The sequence below is a fragment of the Narcine bancroftii genome, chromosome 4 (genome assembly GCF_036971445.1).
Source record: "Narcine bancroftii isolate sNarBan1 chromosome 4, sNarBan1.hap1, whole genome shotgun sequence".
NCBI lineage: Eukaryota > Metazoa > Chordata > Chondrichthyes > Torpediniformes > Narcinidae > Narcine > Narcine bancroftii.
Window position 1 is genome coordinate 256,997,273 of NC_091472.1, and position 25,450 is coordinate 257,022,722.

The 25,450-nt window shown below is 38.2% G+C and overlaps 1 long non-coding RNA gene across 1 annotated transcript in view; it reads right to left on the reverse strand.

Moving 5' to 3' along the window:
* Window positions 1-10,917, reverse strand: part of LOC138760104 (uncharacterized) — a 47,222-nt gene extending 36,305 nt beyond the window's left edge. The window contains exon 1 of the long non-coding RNA XR_011355409.1: window positions 10,766-10,917. This is a non-coding gene — a long non-coding RNA (uncharacterized lncRNA). The remainder of the gene's footprint in view (window positions 1-10,765) is intronic.
* Between the last annotated feature and the right edge of the window lie 14,533 nt (window positions 10,918-25,450).

Below are 25,450 nucleotides of genomic sequence, written 5' to 3' on the forward strand. Positions count from 1 at the left end.
CACCTATAACTCTTTCCTGATGGTAGCAGCAAGAACAGAGCATGTGCAAAGTGGTGTGGTTCCTTGATGATTGCTGCTGCTCTCCTACAATTGCATTCCCTGTAGATGTTGTCAGTAGTGGAGAGAGTTTTGCCTGTGATGTGTCCACTATCTTTTGCAGGGCTTTATGCTCAGGAGTTTTCGTGTCCCCATACCATACCATGATGCAGCTGGTCAGCACACTTAACCACACACCTGTAGAAATTTCCCAGGGTTTCTGGTGTTCATAGCAAAGCTCCACAAGTGTCAGGAAGTAGAGGCATGGATGCGCTTTCTTCACAATGTCATTATTGTGTTGAGTCCAGGAAAGATCCTTTGAGATTCTGACTCCCAAGAATTTAAATTTGCTCACAGTCTGTGGTGATTGGAAGTTGGTGAATCTCGTGTTCACTAAAGGGTGTCGGAAATGGAATGCCACACCTTCGGTCAGATGCACAAAATGGATGTATCCCACTTGATAATAATATAATGAATACAAAAGGACCCAAATTTCTTTATCACTGTAGAAGAAACATCACAAGGTACCAGGAGTTGGTTATCAGCAGGAGACATTGAAAGTGTGAAGCTGCCTATCACTGCGAATTTGACTGGGAATGTCTCACTGTATCTTTAAGACATTGGACTCTATAGCAAATTGAATGCATGGAAGATTGCACTGCTAGTTACTGAGGGAGGACCTCAAGAACTAGAGATTTTAAACACATTTGTTTTTGCCAAGGCAGAAGACCAGGCTAAGTTTGACAAGGTTTTTGTCATGTTTGATGAACACTGTTCACCAAAGGAAAATGAAATGTTCGAGAGATATGTGTTTCACTCACGCACACAGCTGTAGGCAGAGAGGTGTGATTTTTTTTTAAAAAGGGGATGAAATTAAAAGCAAGAACATGTGATTTTGGATTGCAGTAAGATTTAATAATCTTATCAAATTATGTTCGTAATTATTGACAAGAAAGTGAGAGAAAGATTTGCATGAGAGATGGAGCTTACCTTAGCTGGAATTGTGAAGATATTCCATGTCAGTGAATTAGGTCTGCAGCACACAAAAAAGTTTGGTAAGAGTGCAAAAGTCAGGGAAAACGATGACATAGCCCAAAAACGTGATATAGGAAACAAAAAAAAGATGGAGAGACATTCAAGTACAAATGATGTGGCACTCAACATGCACCAAAATGATGTCCAGCCTTTGGAAAAGTCTGTAATAATTACAAATAGTAGAATTACTATGCAAAGTCATGTTTTTCTAAAGAGATACAAAACAGAAGTACACACTATAGAAGAAACTTCCCTCAGTAATACACTTTTCTTTGGCATGGTGGTGCAGGAAGATTATAAACCAAGAGCATAAACAGAGTTGAGCAGGACAAGTGGACTGTGTCATTGCATGCAAATGGAACAAATATCCCTTTCAAGCTGGACATAGGGGCAAAAGACAATTTAATTTGTGAGCATGACATCAGAACAATTAAGATAAAGCCATACATTTATACAAATCCTGTACAGCTCAAAGCATATTTTATAGTTCCCCTCCACCCAAGTGATGGAATGTGTTATTTTATTAGAGGCTAGAAAGCATTTGATTGGGTGGAATGGTAGTATTTGTTTGTTATATTAGGAAAATGTAATTTTGGTCCAGATTTTATAAAATGAGTTAAATTATTATGTTCCTGTCCTATGGCTTTAATTTACTCTAATTTATAACAATAACAAATATTTAGACTTAACAGGGGAAAACAGCAAGGTTTTCCACTAATTCCTTTGCTTTTTGATATAGTACTGGAACACTTAGCCGTTGCTTTCCGAGAATTTACCTCTTTATACAGATGATCTTTTGCTTTTCATTTCAAATCCCAAGATTTCCATACCTAACATATTAACTTTATTTGCCCAATTTAGTCAATTCTCAGGTTATAAAATAAATGTGCATAAAAGTGAACTAATTCCTTTTAATGACTTTTCTGTCATTTATTCTAAATTCTCATTTAAAATAGTGGATCAATTTGAATATTTAGGAATTACAATTATGAAAAAAACTTAAAAATTTATTGAAAGAGAATTTTCTGATATGACTAAATTAGATTAAATGTTTACAATTGGGATGGTCACCCTTATCTATTAAAATGATGGGTCATATTAATTAAAATAAAATGAACATTTTACCTAAATTTCTCTTTTTTTCCCAAGCATTACCCATTTTTATTCCCAAATTCTTTTTATAGTTCTTTAGATTTGGTTCTTTCTTCCCACATATGGCACAGAAAACAACCACATAAATAAAGCCCACCTTCAAAAAAACTAAAAGAAATGGGGGATTATCACTTCCAGATTTTAGATTTTATTATTGGGCAACTAATATACATAATCTACTGTTAATATTACACTTTGATAAATCAGTGAATAGTCTATCTTGACTAGAAATGGAATTGGATTTAAAAAAAAAACAAACATCCAGCTTAGCAATTTTAGGTTCCTTTTCACTATTTTCCTTTTCTAATTTGACATCTAACCCATTAATGAGACCTAGAGTAAGAAAATAAGCCTAATTTAGAATTATTTTTTCCTCTGGTAAATCCAAATGTAGATAATTAAAAAAAAACTATCATTGGTAGGTTTTAAGGAATGGTTTAGGCAAGGAATTCAAAATGAGGATCTTTTTATTTGTGATAATTTTGCTTCCTTTGAACAATTAACTGTCAAATTTAATCTTTCCAATAGACATTTTTTTCGATATTTACAAATAAGACATTTTGTTCAATCTAAGCTTTCTGATTTTCCTCAAATTTCTGACACTAATATTCTTGATTTTTTTAAAACTTAAACATTTTAAGGTGGATTAATATCATACATTTACAATTAATTATTGGATTTAAGATCAGGCTCAATGGCTGGGATGAAGAATGATTGGGAAAGAGATTTTAACATAACCTTTTCAGACGAGGACTCTAATACTCCACTTGATTAATGATTTTTCATTTTGAGCAAGGCATTGCCTTTTCAATTTAAGGTGGTTCATAGAATACACACATCTAAACTTAAATTATCTTGTTTTTATGCAGATATTGATTTACTCTGTGTGAAACGCAAACTTTTTGAAGTTTCACTATTCCACATGTTTTGGGAATGTCCAAATTCAGAGTTTTTGTAAAAAAAACTTTTTCCAATCTCTATCCATGATTTTTAAAATCAAAATGGAGCCTTGTCCTTTAATTGCTCTGTTTTCTTGTTGTTGCGTGAGCCAGATCTGGCTCTATCTGCAAATCAGGAAAAAGTTTTAGCTTTTAATATGCTAATGGCCAGATGAGCAATTTTCCTGAAATGAAAGGATAATTCTTCATCAGATATTGTAACAGATCTCCATTAAAAACTAGAATTTCCTTCTTGGGTAAACCAATAAGAACCTTGTTGCTATGCTAACATTGCAGAAATTTCATTTTGTTTTGCTGGGAGTGATATAATGTCTTACTTAAGCCTGGAAAAAAAACAGATACAATATTAAAGATAGAACATTTCAATTTGTAAAGATGGAGAGCCCATTCTTGGAATACTATTATGTCTGAAAGGATTAAGAATTCTGAAGAGTTCAGTATTACACCGTCTGATGCCTGGAGGTCGCTATTTGATTCCAAACTTTCTTTTGTATAACTACCGGTAACCTTCATTAGAGGGAGGGGTAGATAAGTTTTGTAGGTTTTCTTTTTTTTAATTTTTTTTTAACCCAAATAATTTGGTAAATTAGTTTAATTATGTACATTAAGAATATGTTAAATGTTTTGTTTTTCATATGAATAGGCAACAGGCTAACGCTGTTATGTTGTTCTTTCTGATTTTCTTTACATGTGCCATTTAAAAAAATACAAATATAATGTGCTTGTTATACAGTAAAACTTCATTAGAATGCAGTAGTTGGGGTCCAAGATTTAATACTGCGTTACAGCCGAGTCGCGGAACAGATCCATATATGTCAGAATGCCCACAGATAATCAAACCCAAATATTACCAATTTTCGAAGGATCCACTATCTATAACTAACAATTTGAATGAAAGAAGGCTAGCACATTCTTTTAATATTGGTATTCTGAATTTTAATCAACTTATTTGCAAAGTTTAGGGTCCAGACACCCAAGCTATAAGGAATTCCGCAGATTAATGAATCACGTTCTAACAAGGTTCAATGTATGTGTATTTTATAAACCAGGCACCCCCACCACCCCATGCATTATATGCATGTTCATGCAATATGATATTTTTACATGTTGAAAGAATGCACACAATTAACAGCAGGTGTGGGAAAGTTAAGCCAGCAACTTAAACCAGCTGTGGGAATGTAATAGCGGCATTGAAAGATGTAGGAAAGAAGCACCGACAATTTTATAGTGAATGTGGGAATGTTTTAGCAAGAATGAGAATGTAATAGCAGCAATGAAAGAACATGCAAAATTTATAGCAGGCATGGGAAAGACGCAATTTATAGTGAGCATGGGAATGCCAGCTTGAAAATGTAATAGTGGCAATGAAAGAATGGGCACAATTTATAGCAGGCATGGCAAATTCTGATCTGGGAATGTCCCTTTGAACCGAATGGCATGGTATTCTATAAACAGGACATTCTGGCTAGGGTACTGCACTTTATCAATGTTGATTGCCCAGACCTGTCCCTCAGGGAGGAGATTAACATCTCAAGTGTCTCTGATTTGAGACAACATAAAATTTAAAATCAAGTTAAACTCCAAAGCCTATCTTTGATCAATTTAATTGATTCCTCTCCAAAGCTTGTTAATGTGTTGCAGCAGGATATCATCTATATAATGGGTGATTGACACCTCTGGGGAAAGTTGATTGGGTATTAATTGTGGGAGATTAACTGTGGCAGATACTGGTATTTGCTTTGTCTCATGTTCTATTTAAATACAAATTGCTTTAGTCAGTCAGAATTTAGCATACAACAACCATATGGTATATAAGCGTGTGTGCACGCTACACAAAATTGGTTTTATACAATATGATTTTCTGCGCTTTCTATGCATGTGCGCATTATATGCTTGAAAATATGGTATATGATATGACTGGTTATATATCTCATTGAATTTTGAATGCAAGTTTATATATTAAACAATAAAATATTTTAAAAATAAAGAACATGCAATTTTGGATTGCTGCAAGATTCAATGATCTGTTATTAAATTGTGTTTGGACAATGACAAACAGGTGAGAGACAATAGACAATAGGTGAAAGAGTAGGTCAATTGGCCCTTCGAGTCACAGGAACACCATTTATTGGATCATGGCTGATCTTACCCTTTCAATAACCAATCCCAGCCTTATCCCCATAATCTTTAACTCTCCTGCACACAAGAGCCTTATCTATTAAATCTATTCAATGAATCTGCCCCCACTACCCCCAGTGGCAATGTATTCCACAGACTCACAACTCTCTAGGTAAAAAAAAAACTCCTCATTTCTGTGTTAAATGGTCTTTCCTGTATTCTTAAGCTATGCCCTCCAGTCCTTGTCTCACCCATCATTGGGAACATGTGCTCTGATTTCACCCTGTCAAGCCCTTTGATGATCCTAAATACCACAATCATGTCTCCCCTCATCCTTCTAAACTCCATTGTATATAATCCAAGTCTTTCTAACCTATCCACATATGACAATCCTGCCATCCCAGGAACTAACTTTGTAAACCTGCGCTGCACTCCTTCTATAGCAAGTATGTCCTTTCTTAAATATGGAGACCAGAACTGGACGCAATGCTCCAGGTGAGGTCTCACCAGTGCCCTGTACAACTACAGGAGGGCTTCTCTACTCCTCAATCTCCTCTTTATGAAAGCCCACATACTATTCACCTTCTTCACAGCTTGCTGAACCTGCATGGTAGTTTTCAATGACTGGTGAACAAGTATACCCAGATCCCTTTGCATTACCCCACTCCCTAGCTTAACACCATTTAAATAATATTCTGCTCTCTTGTTTCTGCCTCCAAAATGGACAGCCTCGCATTTACTCACATTAAACTTCATCTGCCATCTTTCCGCCCACTCCCCTAAACTATCCAAGTCCTCTTGCAGTTTCCTGACATCCTCCTCACTCTCTTTACACTACCACCCTGTTTAGTGTCACCTGCGAATTTGCATAAGTAATTATTTATCCCCTCATCCAAATAATTTACATAAATGATAAACAACTGAGTGCCCAACACCAACCCCTGCAGGACCCCACTCATCCAGAAAATGACCCGTTTATCCTAACCCTTTGTTTCCTATTTCTCAACCAATTATCTATCCATGCTTCTTGATTTTGCAAACTAGCCTCCTGTGTGGGACTTTATCGAAGGCTTTCTGAAAGCCCAAGTACACCACATCCACTGGCTCTCCCAAGAGAGAGGTTGCTACAAGAGACAGAGCTTACCCTAGCAGGAGCTGCGATGATGAGTCATGCCAGTGAATTAGCTCTGAGGCATGTAAAAAAGTTCAGCGAGAGTGCAAGGGCTCACGAAAATGAAGGCGCAGTCAAAATGTCTGGATGCACTCAAACAGAGAACAAGACAGAGGGAGAAACATTCAATCGTAAAGGATGTGGCACTCAGCATGCACCAAAACAAGCCCAGGCTATGGAAAAGTCTGTAACAAGTGCAAGGACAGAATCACTATGCAACGTAATGTTTTTCTAAAGGGAAGCAAAACAGAAGTGAAAGTGCACGCACTATTGAAGAAACTGCCCTTAGTGATAGATTCTTTGTGGGCATGGTAGCGCAGCAAGGGTTCAAACCAACAGAACCTGAACAGCCAAGCATGAACAGAGTTGAGTAAGACAAGTGAACAGTGCCGTCGCATGCAAATTGAACAGATATTCCTTTCAAGTTAGCCAATTTGATCTGTGAGTATGACATCAGGTCAATGAAGATAAAGGTACACTTCCATCCAAATTCTCTTCAGCTCAAGGCCTACAATGGACAGCACACTGACACGAAAGCCACATGTGGACTCAAGGGGAAAGTTAAAGGTAAAGCGCACCATCTCATGTTCGTAGTAGTCCCAGATGGACATGCCTCATGCTTGATGACAAAGGATGTTAAAACTTGAGCCTAGTCAAGAGGGTGTACTGGATTAACAGTGCCAATGCACAGAACAGCATAGAGGAAATACAGGATCAATTTTCACTCATCTTCAAGGGGTTTATATTTGGTGTTCTACAATTCACCTACAAGATACAGTTAAAAGAGGATGAAGAGCCAGTGCATGCCCCAAGGTGGGTTACAGCATCACTAAAAGACAAGCTCAAGCAGGAACTCGAGTGAATCACGACACCAGGGTTCATATAGAAAGTAGTGGAGCTCACAAAATGGGTGTCAAAAAGAACAGTGACCCAAAAGACTTGAATGTAAATACAAAGAGGGAACATTATTAGATTCCAACCAGGGATGAGATTACAAGTGAGATGGCCGGTATAATGTTTTTCATTAATTTAGATGCACCCCAGGGCTTCTGAAAATTAAAACTACATGATGATAGCACAAAATACTGTTTAGTCGATACTCCTGTTTAAGGATGCCTTTTGGAATTTCCTCAGCTCTGGAAGTGTTCCACAGGTCAATGGAGTACATCATATAAGGCATAAATGGGGTACACATGTACATGGATGATATGATCTTATGGAGAGCCACACAGGACCAACATAACAAGAGGCTCAAAGTGCTGCAACGCATCCAGAAGTATGGATTAAAGCTAAACAAAACAAAATGTCAGTTTGGTGTGAAGGAAAATCACCTTTCTGGGAGATGAGCTGTCAGAGGCAGGTGTGGAGCAGAACAAGAACAAGGCAAAAGCAATTCTAGAGATGCCCAGACCCATAGACACAAAAGGGTACATTGAGAGTGCTGGGAATGATTAATTTCACTAGTAAATTCATTCCAAACCGGTCTTTCAAAACAATATATCAGAGGGAGTTGTTACATGACAAATGTGAAATCAAGCTGATGGCTGATCATGAGGAAGAATGTGAATGATTGGAGATTATTTTAACTACAGAACCAGTGCATTTGATGATTTTTGACCCATCCAGAAAGAACAAAAAATATCTACGGATGCATCAAAAGATAGAATAGGCACCGTACTACTTCAGGATGTGGGAGAAGTTTGCAGGCCCATTGCATCAAGGACGATAACCACATCTGAATTTCAATATGTACAGATAGAGAAAGTGTTTCAGTCTGGTCTATGGACTCAAGAAATTCCAAATCTATGTGCATGGTCTACCAACATTCATGGCAGAGGCAGACCAGAAGCCATGATTAGCAATAATCAAGAAAATCCTCAGTGAGATGTCACCACAAATCCAAAGACTGATGATGAAGCTACAAGGTTATGACTTTGAATTGGTGTACACACCAGGGAAACTTATTGTGCTGGCTGATCCTCCGTCCAGGGAAGTGATACAGAGTGAAGCACACAATAAGAGTTCCACAGAGACAGATGTGAATCTCCACATGAATCTGATCATTGAATCTCTTCCTGTATCTGACATGAAAACCAAACAGAAATAAAACAGAAAAGGACACAGTTCTACAGAAGGTCATCAAGAGCCTGAGTGAAGGTTGGCCTGGAGGTGAATATCAGCACAACTACATCAGAGCATTGAATTCATGAACATCAGATATTGTAATAGATCTCCATTAAAAACTGGAATTTCCTCCTTGGGTAAACCAATAAGAACCTTGTTGCTATGCTAACATAGCAGAAATTTCATTTTGTTTTGCTGGGAGTGATCATATATTGTCTTGTCTGCCATGGCTTGTGATTGGTTGTCTTGTGGTGAATGGAGCATAAGGAACTTGAACTGGTGCCATAGGGTAGGAGCTTTATTTGTAACTGATGGCATTAATGGGGATCCTTGGTTTGTAAGTGATGGCATTGATGGAGATCCTTGACTTGTCATTGGTTCTTCAGCAACACAAAGAGACATCAGTTGTTGAGTATGATCAACTCACATGGTGTTGAAACCTGGTTGAAATGCTCTTCTTTTGGGAAGATTCACAAATTGTGTGTTGGAAAAGATTGAATGTCACTCGCCCTTTCCACAGGATCATTGACATTCGAGCACTAGTAGCGCCACCCGTGGCTCCTTGCTCGAGTAGACTAGTTTATTGTGGCTGTAGTATCCATTGACCTGATGGAATGTCAGGTGCTAGCCCTTTGGGCATTTCCCTTTGAGTGATAGATCTTGCAGAAGCCTAAGATAATTCTTTTACATTGACCATCTTCATAGCATATTGTTCCTTCAAATCTATTTTTTTTTCCCTTTTCGCTCTTCAATAATCTTTTTTATTCTTCTTGCTGATTCTTCATTACAACTTCTTTATCTTCTACAGCATGTCTTTTCTCCAAGCACTCATGCTGTGTCTCAATAGTAGTCAAGTCTGCTTGCCCCCTAGCATGTATAGCTGATATACTTGAAGCACACGAAGCTGTACCTGCTCTAGATTGGTCATAACTCTGGAAATACTATCATTAGGATTCACATCTGAACTTTCAGATACTGCTGATCAGTCTCTATCTTTAGTATTTCACTCGATACAGCCCCAGGGGGGATTTGCAATGTACATTCATCTGTTTCAGTTCCACTAACCTTTAAACCAGCTAATGAGGTCTGGAATGCCTTATCAGAGTCTTCTTGTAGTTGAAGCCATTTCTTCACTGGTGGCTGGTTCCAATCTCATGCCAAGCACGCCATGCTGGCTCAACTCATGATCAAACATTTCGTTGAGAGGAACTGTTTCCTCAAGGTCCTTAGGCCAATGAGATGACTTTTTTATCCAGATAATTTCCAATTATTCAGACAGAGCAGAATTATAATTTCTCAGTTACTGTGACAGGATATATTGAAAAGGTTGCATGAGGAGCACCTTAAAAAGGAAGAATGCAAGGCCAATAACTGCTGTTTATTGGCCAGGGATAAATGTTGACATCAACAGAATGGTCTCAAGCTGTGAGACCCATCTGAAACATCATGCAAGAAAGCCAAAGGAACGCATGACAATAACAGATTTACTGGAGGAGCCATGCCAGAAAGTTGGGACTGATGTGTTCCACCTGGATGGAAAGAATTACCTGCTGGTTATTGACTATCTATCAAGAACATCTATCCTGAGATGGCATTGCTTGCCAACATGCATAATGCATGGTCGATCTTTGCAAGATGTAGCAACTTCTATCTATAAAAGGCCACTTGGAGGCTAGGTAGGGGTCTTGCTTGTGACGCAGTCCAATTTAATTCACTAGATTAGATTCAACTTTATTGTCATTGTGCCAAGTAAAATACAAAGCCAATGAAATACAATTAGCATCCAATACGAAGTTCAAAAATAGGGCTATATACAAATAAATAGGTGCGGTAAAAACAAGAGCATTCAGCAAGCAACAATTATATATGTACTGACAGTACGATGTGAATGTAGAACCACTGTGATTCAAGGTTCAGCAGTGTCACAGTCTCAGGAATAAAGCTATTCCTGTGCCTGCTGGTTCGAAAGCGAAGGCTCCTGTAGCACCTACCAGATGGAAGGATAAAATGTACATAGTTTGGGTGTGATGCATCCTTGATGATGCTCTTCGCTTTGCCCAGCCGCATTCCTGATAGATATTCTCAATGGTAGGCAATTGAAAGCTGATAATCCGCTGAGCAGTTTTCACCACCAACTGAAGTGCTTTACAGTCCGATAGGTGACACTGACCTTTCCACCATGAGATGCCATAGGTAAGTTGCTCTCAATGGTATAGCAGTCAAAATCCATCAATATCCCTGGACAGAGGTATAATTTCTTCATGCTCTGCAGGAAATAAAGCACTGATGCATCATTTTAATCAGAATGCAATAATTCTGGGAATGGACCATCCAAGTCCAGATGAGGTTTTTTAACAGTTTATTGATAAACAAAAGATTATAGCAATCTATTATGATGTAATGTTTCAATAATAATGACAATAATTACATTAACAACTGTAGCCATAGTAACATCCAACAAAAAAGAAAAATCCAAGCCCTACTCACTCTCCTCGTCTTTAAACCAGTCAACATGATGACAAACTGAGAAACTGCGCCTACTTTCTGCATACATGAACCCTGCAACACATGTGCCAAATACCTGAAGAGAATAGCGCAAGCAGGGATGCAACGTGGCACTGGAAAGGGGTGGAAGTGGTGGGAATGGCCGCCAACAGGACAGCAGCAATGAATCACAGCAGCTCTCGGACCCCAGGACGCTGCCAACACCTGTAACCAACCAAACAAAGGCAAGCAACATGCTTATGACCCCTAATTATTTTAAGGAGACACAAGATCTCAAATAATAACTACACCATCATTCAATTACAAATAATTTTTTAATACATTTTTTATTGGTTTGGAAGAGAGAAATATTACATGTCATATACTGAACAAACAATCATCTAAAATTTTAATGAAATAAAATTCAGAACATGAATCATAAAAAAAAAATAAAAAATATATATAAATAAAACTGGTCCAATAACTAAATAGAGAAATCTCTTCTAAATGTAAAGAAAAAAGGGTATAAAAATAGAAATCAAGATAATAAAGAAAGAAAAAACAAAAATAAATGATCTCCCTCCCCTCCCCTTCCCCCCCCCATATTAATCCTTCCCCTCTCATTAAACATGGTGGTGAGCAAAATGTAAGCAGAAAATTGAGTTTCAGCCTCTGCACAACAAGCAAGTAACCTCCAGAGCACTCAAGCCTCTGCCATCAAGTTATGATAATCGTCCATGAATGGGCCCCATATTTTGTCAAATTCAAGCAGTTCCTTTAATATTTTATCTAATTTTCTCCAAACTCTAAAATATTTTTATTGAGTTCAGTAATAATAATCTTATATACACATTGCTTTGACATAACAGAAGGAAATATTAAAATGTATAAATTATCATATATATATGTAAACTTGTAAAAACTCTACTTACAGATTCTCATTTTCTTTGTTAATTAATATTAAATTTAAAAATCTGCTCACAACTTGATAAAATATAAATGAATATTATGGTCTAGCACCATCATATATAAACTCCAATTAATCAACTTATATTATATAAAAAAAAGTCTTTATCAATTATTTTTAAGACTAAAATGGATCCATTCCCTTCAGTTTCCTTGTTTGGCTTTATTGGTGATCTGACTACATCTTTGTTGGCATCTCAAGAGAAGGTTTTGGTTTTTAAATACGCTGAGACCCAGACAATGTGTTTTAATGAAGTAGAAAGTTGAACTTCTGCCGACTCATGGTGTAATGCCATATTTAAGTTTGGAAAAAAAATAGATATAATATCAAAGACAAAAAGTTCCAATTTGATTTGGGTCCATTCATAGATATTATCATGCTTGACAGTTTCAGGCTGTTGGGCTGCGAACCGATCCAGTTTCATTGTTCTCTTCTTTCTCTTTGTTTTAATTTTATATATAAGTAACCTTCATGAGAGGGAGGGGTTTGATTAGCATTATGGTAGTTTTTAATTTTCTCCAAACTCAAGCAAGACATAATATCCTGTATCCAACACACGTGAGCTGGTGATAAACTCTTTCCATTTAATCAAAATTGGTCATCTGCTATCAATGAAGTAAAACCTACAACTCTTTTTTAAATTAGATTCAAGGAAATATTTTCCTGTTGAGAATAACCAAACAAAGCAATAAAAGGGAAAGGTTCCACTTTGATCCGAGATAGAGTTTGGAAAAATTGTTCACAAAAATCTTTCCGTTTTGGACAATCCCAAAACACATGAATCAGGGATGCCTTTTAAATTCTACATCCATCTCATATTGGATCCAAGTCAGAATAAAACAGGATAGTTTAACTTTAGATCAATGTATTCTATGTACCACTTTTAATTGCAATAATCAATGTCGTGCACAAAATGAGGTATCCCAATCTTCACCTGAAACTGATATGTTTAAATCTCTTTCCCATTCACCTCCTGATTGCATTTCCTGAACCCATTTTTAAATCCATCAGGTCATCATAAATGGTTGCTATCAATCCGCAAGACAAAACTTTATATCAAAAAGTAAATCAAGAATATTGGTTTTGGGAACACAGGGAAAATTAGAACATTGGGACTGAGCAAAATGCTAGATTTGTAAATGTCTAAAAAAAATGCTTATTAGGAATAATAAATTTAACTGGTAATATTCAACCTTAGCATAATCATTGGTAGAATGACTCAAAGGGGCCAGGCAATGTGCGTCTCCAACAACAGGCAGTCTATAATTAAACCGTTGTAGAAAACTTTAAAATATAAACACAGCAGTTGAAAATGGAATAACTATGCAATGTTATGACATCTGATGTATGGCAGTAGTCAACTGGTCACAGATGACACATGGAATTAAATCAGAATGAGGGAGTGCAGCATTTCTTACATTGGAACAAATGATCTAGCATGTCAGAGGTCAATAGTTTTCCGGCTGTCCAACTAGACAATTGTTTACCGTTGCTATGCATTTGCCATCACAGTTTTCATAGCCACAAGCCCTTACCTTATGAAAGCTTTGTGACTCAATAGCATTCAATTATGGTTGCCTCTCATTAGCTCACTCTTGGAAACATCCAATGTTCATGTATACTGTCACATGCACCAATGTGCAGTGAAAACTCTCTCACCACCTTTCAGGGTCCCAAGCAGTCCTTCCAAGTGAAGCAGATTCACTTGTGAATCTGTAGGATTAATTAACTGCATCCAATGCTCCTGCTGTGGATTCCTCTGCATTGGAGAAACCGGATGCAGACCAGGAAATTGTTTCATTGATCACTGTTGGCTCTGTTTGCTGAACCAACATGACCTCCCAGTGATCAACCCTTTTAATTTGCACACATCATTGTAACGCTAACATATCTGTCCATGGCCAAACTGAAAATTTGATGTACACAAATTGGAGGAACAACATTTTTTATTCTTTCTGGGCACTCTTCCCCAAATTCTGTTAATCCCTTTATCCAGCCTCTCCTTACAAGTCAAACCTTCAGCATCCTGTCTAGCTTCATGACAATGTTCCTAAAATTGACGTCCAGACCTGAGCACAATACTCTCATCAAGGTCTCATACATTTATTTGTAACATCTCAGCTGTGTACACTGTGCCCTTACCTATTAATGCAAGAAAGGCACATGCTCACTTCACCCCTCTGTCTACCTGTGTCATAGAATTATGCACCTGTAACCAGAGGGTTCTCTGTTCCACAACACTCTCTAGGGCCCAATTATTCACTGGGTAAGTTGGAACTCACATCTCCAGTATTTTCCACTTTGGTCCAGTTGTGGATCCATTTACTACATTTCCAAGTTATTTTCAATTTATGTGAATGGTTAAAATTCAGGAATGTTCTCTTTGAATTATGTGATCCCATCTTAAAGTGGAACTATATGCAGTAAAAGACCAAAAATGTGCATGCCAGAAATCTGGGTGACCAGAGAATCCAGACCTTGAAACTACTTGCCTGAAATCTTGACCACCTGAGAATCCAAACTTCTTCAAAACTTTCGGCTTTTGCACGTGTGAAATTGCCACAGATGTACTGCTTCAGAATCCGGAAAATCCAAAAATGCAGACCAACCCGTTCCCCGAGCAGTCTGGATTTAGGACTTTTACTGTATACTGAGAAGCTGTGTTCATGCAAAAGTTTGAAGTTTGGAAGCAAGTCACATGGCAGCATTGATCAGAGGTTAATCAGCCCCTTCTCAGTCTAATTAGGATAAGTGAGCAAATCCTCCTGCTAAATATTTGCATCTATCAGTACTGGAGGACCACGGGGCTGTGTTCTTAGTCCCCTGCTCTACTCACTCTACACCTATGACTGTGTGGCTCAGTATGATAATAACACCAACTATAAATTTGCAGATGATACCATTGTAGTGGATTGTATAAATAGGAAAGGTGATGAATCAGCAGACAGGAGAGAGATTGAAAAGTTGGCTGAATAGTGCACCATCAACAACCTTGCACTTAATGTCATCACAACTAAGGAGTTGATTGTTTACTTCAGGAAGGGAAAGCAAGAGGTACACAATGCAGTGATTGTTGGGGGAAAATCAGAGGTGGAGAGGGTGAGCAAATTTAATTTCTTGGGAGTCATTATTTTGGTGGATCTTTCCTGGACTCAACACACTAATGGGATCGTGAAGAAAGCATGTCAGCTCCTCTACTGCCTCAGGAGTTTTGGAATGACATCAGAAACCTTGGAAAGTTTCTACAGCTGTGTGGTGGAACATGTGATGACTGGCTGCATCACTGCCTGGTATGGGGTCACATCCCAGGACATCACAGGCAAAACCTTCACTATTGAGAACATATACATGGAACACTGCCATCGGAGAGCAGCAGCAATTATTAGGGATCCACATCACCTAGCACATGCTCTGTTCTCACTGTTAACCTCAGGAAAGAGGTATAGGAGCCACAAGACTCACTCTGCCAGGCTCAGGAAAAGCTGCTACCCCTCCACCATCAGACTTCTCAACAACAAACTCAATCAGAAACTCATTTAAGGATTCTGAGATGTGCACTTAATGGTTATTTTTATTCTCTCTGCATTGCAGTTTGTTTACATTATCTGTTTACAGTTCTTTATTTGTTTAAATGAATACACTGTATTTATTTGCGCTACCAGTAAGTAATAATTCTGCCTCATAAGAAAAAAAAGAATCCCAGGATTGTATGTACTCTGACAATAAATCTGAAATTTTGTAACTTTCAATAGGGATTTGTCAACCCAACATCCTGCAGTCAAATATGCTTATGGTCTTTAACATTTTTCTGAGAAAGAATTGAATTAAGTGAAAAGATGTTCCAAAGATAGATGTGACAGTAATCTTCTTTAAGGATGATTAGTTTGGCAGACTTTCACCCATTTTATTTGGTAATGATAATGACCATGAAATTATAGTCATACACATTGTACAATCTGCAAATGCACTGGAATTCTTTCTTGCTGCTTTGTAAAATAATAATATACATTAAATCAACATTGAAAAGTGTTAATAACTACCAAAGAAACAGTTAATAAATATTCAGTTACCATGATTAGTGTAACAAGAATCTGATAGCATTGGAACTAAAGGATCCCAACCTGAAACTGACCATTTTCACCCATAGATGCTGCCTGACCTGCTGAGCTCTCCAGCAATTTTTTTTGTTTGCTAAAAATTAGGTACACAAGGCAATGAAAAATAAATGCTATTTCCAAGATTACAACGGTACCTAGGATATAAAGTCTCTTCACTAATGTCAAAGCATTATGTAGATTCATCTGTCTTCTACTTCAAAAGAGGGAGAAAAAATGAACAAGCTCAAAAAACGTTAGCATTAATTGCTTTCATTTTTTAATGTCACATATCCACTGCGGACATTCCCATGCAGACTTTAATACTTAACGCAGCTGCTTAATGCCAGCTCTTCAAATTAATTAGAAGCTAGAATTAAGGTTTGAGCAAATATATTCACTAACTGGGCTCATAATTATTTTTATGTCAGTCAGCTAATTAACAGGGAATTTCAGTCAATTAGCATGAATTTGCTGATAATGGTTTATGTTCATTTGCATAATGATTGCATCAAGATTAATTGATTGCCCTTTAATGTCCAGGAAGAAATACTTTGGTTAAGAAAGAACTGACCTATCAGAATTCAAAACAGTCACTGGCATTCTGATGTTAATTTATTTTTAAAAATATATATTGGTGAAAAACTTAACACATGGGCAAAGTCACTCTGCTATCCGGGCATGTTTTTTTGAACAACCACCAAATGTCTGCACTGTGAATGATGGTATACTCTAGATTTTGGCCAATGAATGTTGAAGACTGGAATTATAGATCATGCTAGAAGCCACATTGGGTACATTGTAACTGGCTTGTTTCAGGAACTCATAGCTGAACCTATCTGGAGCCGAGCGTCCAGGCCATCAGAGGGATCATGCGGCATCAGTGGAAGAGAAAGGTTGGTCACCCTTTCAGGTTGGAACCCTACATTAAGTCTGAAGGTGCAGAGGAGAGTTAGCTGGTGCCAGTGTCCAATTGCCACTGGTAGAAATTATGAAGGATGGTGTGCTGAATGTTGAGGTTTGCTAGGGTGAAAGGTGAGAAGAACCATATCCTTCTTCTGTTTGGAGATATGCTATGGTTTCATCAGATTTCATCAGTTGTTTCCAGGGATTGTTTACATCTTTTGGAAAGCATGTTTACATCTTTTGGAAAGCATGCAAAGTGACTGAGAAACTGCAGGCCATAATCCAGACTAAAGTTTTAAACCTCTGCAGCTACACTGGCCAACAAATTATTTTCAAAAGATTTGTTTCCTGAAAAAAAAAATTGGAGATTATGTTAGACAACTTCAAGATGAACATAAAGATAATTTCAGCTTTGCTGTAACAAATAGGAAGTTGGAGAAACAGTAAATCAGCTTTCATTTAATTTAGCATTTTTAATTGCATAATGACATTGACACATTACATTACTTCAACTGACCTAAAAATGCTTTGCCCCTGATTTTTGTTTACAATCAGCATCCCTCATCCCTTCTGAGCTACGGGAATCAGCTTCTGCACCAGAGACGTTACGACTTCAACTTGACCCTTGTTTCTTCTTTGGTTTGACTTCGCGGACGAAGATTTATGGAGGGGTAATGTCCACGTCAGCTGCAGGCTCGTTTGTGACTGACAAGTCCGATGCGGGATAGGCAGACACGGTTGCAAGGGAAAATTGGTGGGTTGGGTGTTGGGTTTTTCCTCCTTTGTCTTTTGTAAGTGAGGTGGGCTCTGTGGTCTTCTTCAAAGGAGGTTGCTGCCCGCCGAACTGTGAGGTGCCAAGATGCACGGTTTGAGGTGATATCAGCCCACTGGCGGTGGTCAATGTGGCAGGCACTAACTGTATCCAAAACGGTATCCCTGTTGTTGATGGAACAGTCACAGGGGTACTCTGCACTGACTACATCTTTCCCTTCCCTTTCCTGACAGTCACTCAGGTACCTGCCTAAATTATAGGGGTGACCACCTCCCTGACACTCCTATCTGCCACTACCTCAGCCTCCCACATGAGCGCCAGGTCACCCAACCCCCGCGCCAGGTCACCCAACCCCCGCGCCAGGTCACCCAACCCCCGCGCCAGGTCACCCAACCCCCGCGCCAGGTCACCCAACCCCCGCGCCAGGTCACCCAACCCCCGCGCCAGGTCACCCAACCCCCGCGCCAGGTCACCCAACCCCCGCGCCAGGACATCACACAACTGGAGCAACCCACTTCCCTAACTGGCTCCATGATCTAACTTCAATTAAAGGATTTAGAGGATTTAAACTACCATCACCTGTTCTTACCTCTGTGGTAGCAAGTAAGCTAGCGCTTTTTCAGCCTCAGCTCACCAAAGCCTCTCAAATCCTGTACTGGGCCACTCCTGCCACCCCTCTTTTTATTGGTCCCTGCCAATTAACTCAATTACCCAATTACTAACCCTCCCAATCAACCCTAAATTGGCTTAACTCCTTGCCCTCTGCACCCTTTTTAAACAATCCCCAAAAATCTATGTTTACTCCCCAGACATTCTCCCACCTCTGACTCCCACACCAACTTACTAGTAAATGAAACAAGAAAGGCTCGAGTTCCTCTACACACCCTTTTAAAATAAAAATCCCTGTTTACCCACCTGTTACTACAATATGTTTTGTAACTTTTCATTCCTACCTTGAATCAAAAAACAAAGGTAAGACTATATCTCACCTGGAAGAGTGACACATCAAAAACATTTACAGCAAATGAAAATAAGACATAAAAGATCACCAGGTATCTTTGAATTTTCGATTCCACTCTCAACATCAGGTGCAGTGCCATCTGCATCGAAGAAGTCACCTGGGACTTCTGGGAAGGAATGGGGACATTGGGCTCTACAATTCTACAGTTCAATCAAATCCCCACCCTAGTGTTTATTGACACCCTTTTGGCCCTCTGGAATCTTTTACCCCCTTGGATAATCCCATCGACACTCAGGGGTCGATATCAACCACTTTAGAGACTCCTAGTGTAGCACCAGTGAGATGGCATCTTGTTACTACAATAGGTGAATTGGAATATATCTATGTCACTGCTCAGACATAGCTTTAACAATTCATCACTGTTGATGTAAGTGCGACTGCTCAAAAGTCATTAAGGGAAGGTTAGTACACAGTTCTTGGGCACTGGTATGATTGATGCCAGTTTGAAACAGGTGAATACCGTGCTTTGCTGGAATGAGATAGTGAAGATATCTGTGAATACCTTGGTAAATTGGTCACGCAGATTTTTAATACTCGGCCAGGTAAAACATCTGGGCCAAAGTTCCCTATGTCTGTTAACTTCATCTTTAATCCTGACAGGAACATACAAACTCTGTACTCTCACAATTTCACTTTTGAAGGACTTCCACTTACCTCGCACATCCTTGCCTGAAAACAATCCAATCCATGCATTCTAGATCCTTTCTCATTGCCTCAAGATTTATGCTTTGCTTCAGAGAAAATTAACATTAATAATTTTTGAACTTTTATTTAAATTTATATTTATTTACTATTTATTTATTAATTTCCCTAAATTATTTTTGCCATCTGCTTGAGGTTGCAGGTTGCTTGAATTCCAGATAACAGACGTTTTATTGGGCAACATTGAGTTGCACTGAAATTCTTACTTGCTGCAGCCAAACAGGTACTTGGTTTAAATAAAAACACAAGTAGTTTACATTAAATTACCCTCTCAAAGAAATAAAATATAAAAAGAAAGATAATAAATATTCACAACTGCAGTAGCATAAAAATGGATTTCATTAGTGCAGTCAGCACCGGCAACATTAGTGGGGGAGTGGGAGGGATAGGGACCACACCGGGTGACACCGTCAGAGGGTGTGACACCAAAATGAGTCTATAAAATTTTTGTGCAATGTTTCAGCAGGAATGTATTATTTTTATACATTTCTTCCTCTTGTTAGTTATAACAAAAACAATTTTTGTAAGCCCACCCACAAGGCTAAATCTCTATGCTAATTTACTTTTTTAACCTTCTAATGGAGTATAATGAAAATTCACTGAACTGGGTCCAGGATGGCGAGTGTGTAGAATGAAGACTGGAAAGTATTGTGGACTAGACTGGCACGTTATCCTCTAGAGTAGACATTTTCAATCTTTTTTTTGGATGTAGCACCCCTAGGATTCTGCTCAAAGTTTATGCACTTCCTTCCCTACGAAGAAGTCACGTTTAATTGATTTCTTTCATACTTCTTTCCTACCGACTGCACAGTTAGGGAAGCAGTTAGCATAACTCTATTTCATCACAAGTTCAAATCCCGCCCTGTCTGTAAACAGTTTGTACATTCTCCCCGTCTCTGCAAGGGTTTCCTCTGGGTGCTCCATGAAAAATCATGGTGGGGTGTAGGTCAATTAGGTGGAATTGGGTAGCATGGGGTCATGGACTGAAATGGCCTGTTACCCTGCTGAATGCCTAAATTTTAAAAAATAAATGAAAGCATAAAAAATATTTTATGATTTTAGTCCAAGGCCACCCCTTAAACATGCTGTGGTCCCCAAATAGGAGCTGTATGGCCCTTATGGTGTAGAGCACACATAAAATTGGTGTCACATTTTGGCCACTCTAAAGTTTACGACAAGAAAAGAAAATCTCATTGAAACTTAAAGCATTCTTAAATGATTTAGTAGATGCAGGGAGGATGCTCTCCCTGAGACCAGGATGGGATTTGGGATGAGATTGACAGATTTCATCACCCTGATGAAGGTGAACTTTTGGAATTCTCTACTTTGGAAGTTCCACATTGCGCATTAAAAAACAACCATGATATGGAGACAGCAGTAGAAAATGAGGCTGATGTAGATAATCAGACATGCTCCTGATTAATGATGGAGTAAAGACGAAGGGTCAAGAGGCCTGCTGCAGCTTCTATTTCTTAGTGATTAACTGGAGTTGGTTAATCAAATACTTTCCCAATTCTGAGCCCAGACGTTCTCTCCAGTGAAGTACTGAGAGAGGGCTGCTCTGTTGAAAGTACAATGATTCAGATGGGAGATTGAAATGAGAGGCCCTCGAGCAAAAGATCCTGAAGAGTAGGGTAATTATTCAGTATCCTTACAAGTAATTATCCCACATCCAGCGGTTTGAAAACACATCTGGCTATAACCATATGGTATTTCAGAGGTCACTGGGTGCAAATTAATTGCATCATTTCCTACATTACAACAGGTGAAGCAAATGAAAACTGGCTGTTAAAAAAAAACATGGAGTTGAAAAAGGTGCTATATGAATGTAAATTTTAGAACATAAGGAACCAATGCACTTTAGTAAAATCACACCTAAATGCTGGAGGAACTCAGCCAGTCTTTCAGTGTCCTTAGGAGACAAAGATATATTGCTGATGTTTTGGGCCTGAGGCTTTCTTTAAGTAATGAGCAGAATATGGAAATGAGAGAAGTCGATTTTATTGCCATCCTGTTGGAGGGTGCCCTGACTAAATAAGAGGTGTTGTTGAATTAAGTAGCAGGACTGGTGATCAAATTTGGACCTGCAACAGGATTTAAGGACCATAACATTGTTAGGCAGGGTCAATTGTATTAAAATGAAAATAATCCCGAGACTTCAATATCTTTTCCAATCATTATATTTCCAATCTATATCTCATTACCTACTAATATATATTTTTTTAAATTAAAAGGACATGTTCATTTATTTTTATGGTCAGGCAAAATATCTAGAATTTCCATTGAAAATTTGACTTGGGATTATAAATTGGGAATGTAAAAACTACCTGATTATAAGAAATATTATTTAGCTGCACAGACTGGATTTGTTGTTTCCTTTTTTAATCAGATGGTCTTTCCTTCCTGGGTTACCATTGGTTTACACATGGTAGGAAAAGAGATAGAAGAAGAATTTATATATAAATGGGACTCTAAATTAATCAGGAAAGAAATAAATATTGACTGGGACAAGATCAAACAATTTATGACACTAAAAGAGGGATTATCCTCAAAGACACCTTTAAACATAACAATTACAGCACAGAAACAGGTGATTTTGGTCCTTCTAGTCCACACTGAACTAAGTATTCTCCTCTAGTCCCACCTACTTGCACCCTGCCCATAACCCTCCATTCCCTTCCCATCCATATACCTATCCAATTTTTCCATAAATTACAAAATTGACCCTGTCACCACTTCTTCTCCTGGAAGCTCATTCCACACAGCCACCACTCTCTGAGTAAAGAAGTTTCCCCTCATGTTACTTCTAAACTTTTGGCCCTTAATTCATGACCTCTTGTTTCAATCTCTCCTACTCTCAATGGAAAAAAAGCCTATTTACATCAACTCTTATCTATCCCTCTCATAATCTTAAATACCTCTATCAAATCCCCTCTCAACCTTCGACACTCCAAAGAATCAAGTCCTAATTTTCTTAATCTTTTTTTTAAATCTAGATTCTGAAACCCAGGTAACATTTTCGTAAACCTTCTCTGCAGTCTCTCTACCTTGTTGATATCCTTCTTATAATTACTTCAAAGTAGTATAATGTTCATGACTTTGGGGGATAAAATTTTAAATACTTGGTACCAAAATTGTATCAGGTATATTGAGGATTGTTATAATCAACAGAGACAATTCATGTCTTTTGAGAAACACAAAATAAATATAATTTAACTAATAGAACCTTCTTCTGTTATCTGCAACTTTTTTTAAGTTGGGACCATTATTGGCTCTACCAATGTGCACAGACATGATGGTTCTAATTCCAAAAGGGAATACAACTAATTTATTTCTACTATGTATTTCCTGCTACAAGACCGAAGCCCAAAAATTGAGTTACATACATCTCGGGAGAGATGGCAATCAGATTTGGGCATTATAATTGATCAATAATGCTTATCTAATTTATGCTTAGATAGTATGACAGCTCTTATTAATTCAAGATATGGAATGATACATTTCAGTTTTTTTTTACATCAACTCAAAAGTTACATATTAGTAAATTGGATATCGCAAATATTTATTTTAGGTGTGGCATTGGTACTTTTATACATTCTACCTGGTTAAGCATTAAATTAAGACCTTTTTGGATAAATTTGGGAGAAATATTAACAAAAATTATGGGGGTGGACATCCCTCTTGATCAGCAATTTTTCATTTGAGGAATTTGGCTCTCATGAATGTGAACCTCACCAAAAGTAAAATGCCAGGAAATGTATAGCAATAACATGGAAATCCAATCTCCTTTTATATCTTGATCATTGGAATATGGAAATGCAAAGTTGAATACCCCTGGAGAAAATTACTTATCATCTTAGAAATGAATATAACATGTTCATAGATACTTGGCAGCCTTATTTGAAATATTTAAATGCTCAGATAGTTTAGTCTATTTATTAAATTTTTTATATTTAATTTTCATCCCTTATTACTAATTTAATATTTGTATTTTTTGATTGTATTAAATGTTGATGACAGCTCTTTCCCCTTTTACTTTTTTCCTTCTTCTCCCCCTCTGTCCACTCTTTCTTTTCCTTTCTCTTTAGGTACAAGGGGGTTATTTCCAGGCTCAATGTGCATTTTAAGGATATTAATTTTTTTGTATATTTGTATATATTCGTATATACATTTATTGAGCTCTTCTTTATTCAGATAGGGGAAAAAATATGGCAGAGAACTGAGGGAAAAGTTTTTAATACAGAAGGTATGAATTATAAGGAAAAAACTGCCAAAGGAAATATAGAGGCATTTATGGCATTTAAAAGGCCCATGTGCACATGGTACAATGTACAGAACAGTAGACTTAATGACACTACCAATCTATTGCTTGGTTATTGATATGATACAAGAGTTTATTGTCATATACTGAAGTGCAACTTGCAGATGCACTGGAATTCTTGCTTGCTGCAACCATACAAGTACATAAGATTAACTATAATATGCCAAGGAAAAAGCAGAGAAAATAAATATCAATAAAAAAATGCAACAGCTGACACAAGAGGAGTCACTGTTAGCGTAGAAGTTTGTGCAATGTTATTACAGTGCTAGCAACTGAGGATCGAATCCAGCAATGTCTGTAAGGATTTTATATGTTCTCCCCATATCTGTGTGGGTTTCACCCGGGGGCTTCAGATTCCTCTCACTATTCAAAATGTACCTGTAGTTATAGGTTATGTTATGTCTCCGGACTTACTTAGGAGGCTTCTTAAATAACTGGTATTACTGTTTTCTTCACACCAGACTTGCATATCTTCGCCTAGTGGTTTGCTTTACATTTGTTTCAGTCATTGAAGGGGAGTTGTCTGCCGCACTTCCTGCAGCTCTTGGGGGGTGGGGGAGGGTTTCACTTTTCTGATTGTGTTATTTATAGCATCAACCCTTCCTTCTCTTTGTAGTGGGTGGGTCTGCATAGATAGGGATTTAATTTGAAGCTGATCTCCCTATTTAAAATGACTGGTACAAACCTCTTATCATTTCATGTTTTGCCTCCCAGAGCAATAATTGAACCTCTAAATTTATTTTTTGGATATTTGTTTTAATTTTCTTCTGTTAAATTACAAAAGTTAGAATATCACACAATAATAGTACAGCACAATACATCCCTTCAGCCAATGAGGTGCTATTGTCGCATTTGTACTAGCCCTGGCAATTCATTCCAGGTTCTCACTAGTCTCTGTGTTAAAAACCTACCTCTGACATCTCCCCAAAACTTTCCTTCACTCACCTTGAACAGATGTCCTCTGGTATTTGCTATTGTTGCCCCAGGAAACTGGTGCTCCTATCCAAGCACGTCATAATCACGTACTCCTCTATTGTCACATCTCACCATCTCTCTAAAACGAAAAGCCCTAGCTCATTTGACCTTTCTTCATAAGACATGTACTACAATCTAGATGGCATCCTGGTAAATCTCCTCTGCATCCTGTCTAAAGCTTCCATATCCTTCCGATAATGAGGTGAACGACCCATTGAGGGAGCTGACAGGGTTTTTATTTGAAATCCTAAGACCGTGGTTCTTTGCTCAAGATGACGGTACCTATTAATCGGCAGCAGCACAGCTTCTGGAGACTGCGGTCAGGAGACTCATGCCTGGCCATGGACTGCTGGAGACTGGCTTGAACTGGCTGGAGGGGTACTAGGTTTCAGAACTGGGATGCAAAGAGGTACCCAGGGCGCTGAAGGGTTCCTGACCATGTCAGAGGTTCACATCTGGAGCTCAGGTTGCCAATGGTTTGGACCGGACTCTATGTGGCTGCAGGGGCTGCGGAAGTGCTGGAGGTGAATCTATTGACTCTCAGTGACTCTGGGGACACTCTCTTTTGCTTCTCTCTGACTGACTGACTGAGTGTCTGACTGTAAGAGGTGCT